Source organism: Cannabis sativa, chromosome 4 (genome assembly GCF_029168945.1).
Source record: "Cannabis sativa cultivar Pink pepper isolate KNU-18-1 chromosome 4, ASM2916894v1, whole genome shotgun sequence".
In the NCBI taxonomy this organism is placed as follows: Eukaryota; Viridiplantae; Streptophyta; class Magnoliopsida; order Rosales; family Cannabaceae; genus Cannabis; species Cannabis sativa.
In genome coordinates this window covers 42,623,264-42,626,703 of record NC_083604.1, presented here as the reverse complement: position 1 = coordinate 42,626,703, position 3,440 = coordinate 42,623,264, and the positions used below count along the sequence as shown (strand labels likewise).

The window sequence follows — 3,440 nt, the reverse complement described above, 5'->3', positions numbered from 1 at the left end:
TCAAATGCATGAAAAAAAAATTATGGAAAACAAGCTAATGTCAAGGTTAAGCTTGATTGAAAGTAATAACAGAAGATTAGGCTACAAAGGTGAGATTAGCAATATAGAGACAATAGAGTGGTATAAGAATCAAGAGGCTGCACAAAGAATTAAAGACTATACTATCCACACAAAAATAGAGGGAAGGACAAGTGCAACGAACATACAACAGAAGGAAGCTAAGAAGTTATATCTCATGTTCATTGGTGGTATTAAAATTATATAAAGAATTTTAAAAGGGTCTGTGTTGATTTTCTCGTATCATGGGAACAAGTATCTATAGATGATAGATTAACAACTGCAAAGCTATAGGTGGCACCGTGACTCTATGGTGGGAATATATTTCTCTAGGAAATTAAGCTTTTTGTATGTAATAACATTCAAAGGAGGAATGAGAATAGTTAAAGAGAAGCTAACATAAGATCTTTTGCATGCCCTTTATTGGATGCTATTTTATGTAGTATATAATGTTTTTGATGTGGCATGTAAGGATGTCTATAATATACATACATATATATATATATCTTTACTAATGACATGTAAGGATGTTCACAAGAGAATAAATAATTTTACTCTTAATGGCATGTAAGGATGTTCATAAGAGAATAAAGGATTTTACTCTTAATGGCATGTAAGGATGTTCATAAGAGAATGAAAACTTTTAATATCATGAGCATGCAATTACAAAACTTGTATATTTAAAGTGTATGTGTAAGTTATTATTATGAAGTATGTTTTGTTATTAAGTAAAGTATAGTAGCATAATAATTCTTAAATTAAGTAGTATATATTAAATGTGTTATGATTTTACCGGTAAGACAAACATTAGATACATGTATGTTGGACCAATAAAATAAATAGAGAGACAAAAGGACATGAAGAGACAGTACTCAAAGTGTTTGGAAAATTAAATTTCGATGACGAAATTTCTTTTAAGGAGGGTAGAATGTGATAATCGACTAAATATGTAGAGATATATAATTAAAAAATATAATAGTGGTTGTATGACAATAATTATTGGAAGTAGATGATTACCTTAAGGAATGAGTAATTTGGTAGTTAGGGCTTTGAGGTCTGAGATTGACTCTAAGGCCTATTGTGTTGTTGGGCCCAAGTAAGTTATATTAAAACCGTTGGTGCCAATTCTTTTTATTATAGGCATAGGTCAGATGTATGAAATAAGGTGCTTACATGATAAGATTATTTTAATTATTAGCCCATTATAAGTTTAAGCTTATTTTATTATAATTATGTGAGTAAGCTAGTAAAGGTTAGAATATTCTTTAAGTTTGATTGCGTACTTCAGCCGTTGAGATATAGCAAGAAAGTATCACAAGGAATTTAAATTATAATAGAGAAAGATCTTATAGCTGTTAATATAAAAATATATGTAAGTAGTTAACATAATTATAATTTAATTTTCTCTAAGTGTTTAGAGAAAAGAAATAGAGTACAATTAAAGGGATAAGCTATTAAATGCATGCAAATTTTGAGATAATCTTATGATACTAAGATGATTTAAATTTATTTAGTTAGTTTGGTTTATGGTACACATGTAGAATAGGGATTAAGGATGAGAATTTATGTAGTTATATGATATATATAATGGATGTTGCATTGATATTCTGTGTGTGTGACGTGTTAATAGGTTTTAAAAGTAGAAGTTTAGGTAGGATTTGAAATTTAAATAAAGATAGAAAAGAGATTTTTATTATTATTATCATTAGTTAAATATTTAATAAATGTTAGTTCCACTTTTTGAGGATTTAGGAGTAGCTGAACCTAGGGTCTGTTTGAGTGATATGAATTGGCGTAGCATATATGTATATATATACATGGATTCATAGGATAAAGGGAGGAGCAGTGTGTCAATTTAATTATATCAATAATCTTGACTGAATGTATGCTTTGGTGACTTTCGTAAAAGCGAGAGGGAGAACCATGAAGTCTTGGTGTTTATCTAAATAAGTTTATGATCACACATTCTACTGGGGTTATTAATAAGGTTCGGCTAGGTAATATTCAAGAGACGACTAAAGAAAAATACTCTGCTATCTATACTCCTTCACCATAAGTTTTCAAGGATCAAAGTTGCAATCATACTCTTTTTCGAGATTTATTAAGAGACTAGTGACGGGATAACAAGCCTTAATTAGCAGCGGGTTTTGAGGTAAGGAAATTAGGTAGTTTTTTTATGTTGAACTGTATAATTTAAATTATTTGTGTATTAAAATATTATTTGTGATGTATTATTATGTATGTGTATATGGTACTGAGAATGTGTCGTATGGACACAATATGAGTTTGTGAATCAATGTACATTATGGTGTGTATGGTTGTATATTATGGTTCTCATGATTTGTATGTATGGTATGTTATATGCTAACGTCTCAGGTACAAATGAGGGGTCATGGTGGGGTATGATACGGGGTAAGGCCGTTGAATGTAGAGATACCCTACCTTGCTTTTGTCTGATTCGTGTTTGACATTATTATAGTGAGGTATGACACAACGATGTTGCTGTTGAATGTAGAGATACCTTTCTCTATAGCAATGGTAGGGCTAAGTGTGCCCAGGTTATCGTAGGGCCAAGTTAGGCCCAGGTTATGTATGTAATGGCTATGATATGCCTATGTTATGGTAATGACATATTTTATAGTATTGATATGATTATGCGCTGTGAGTATGATATTGGAGTTATGAGCTCAATTTATGTATGTTATGAATAGTTAGCGTGGACATATATGATAAAGGTCTCCATGTGTGCAATTACTTAGTGATGGTTATAAGCTAAGGTATATGATATTGTTAAAACTTAATTAGTATATTAATGATATATGTTATTGTGTGGTATTGTATGGTATTACATGATAAGCATTTCCTTACTGGGCTTTTAGCTCACCCCTTACTTTCCCCCTACAGGCAATAGACAGGGAACATTGAATGTAAGTTTGATGATCTGGGTCAGTTCTGGTATGTATACTGCGAGGGGCTATGGACGAGCAGACGGCCTAGAACGCCGGTCTTGGTTTTGTTTTTTTTATAGTAAAGTATTATGAGCTCAGCGGGATGTTGTAAATTTATTTTAAAACTTCACTTAACTACTTATTTTATTTTTAATATGAATGATCATTCGTCTTTTACATATTTATAGTAAAACCCACTGTGTATTTCTAAACAGTTTTGAGTCTTTTCAATTTATGCATCAAAGTTAGTATTTTGTAAAATAAGGCAAAATATCGTGGTGTGACACTTGCTTATCACTCTAGGTTTCCTTTGTATTATCATATTTTTGGAGTGATTTTTCTTGTAGTTTCAAACACATTTTTGTATTGTGATTAAGGTGAGGTTGGCACCGATATTGTAAATAACCCGGTTATATTGAGATTGGCACTTCAACA

At 31.1% G+C, this 3,440-nt stretch overlaps 1 long non-coding RNA gene across 1 annotated transcript; it reads left to right on the top strand.

The window, feature by feature from the left end:
* The first annotated feature begins 1,838 nt into the window (after positions 1 to 1,838).
* Positions 1,839 to 3,184, top strand: LOC133036494 (uncharacterized). The gene is made up of 2 exons (XR_009687121.1): positions 1,839 to 2,209; positions 2,962 to 3,184. It is a non-coding gene; the product is annotated as an uncharacterized LOC133036494 (long non-coding RNA).
* Positions 3,185 to 3,440: the final 256 nt, after the last annotated feature.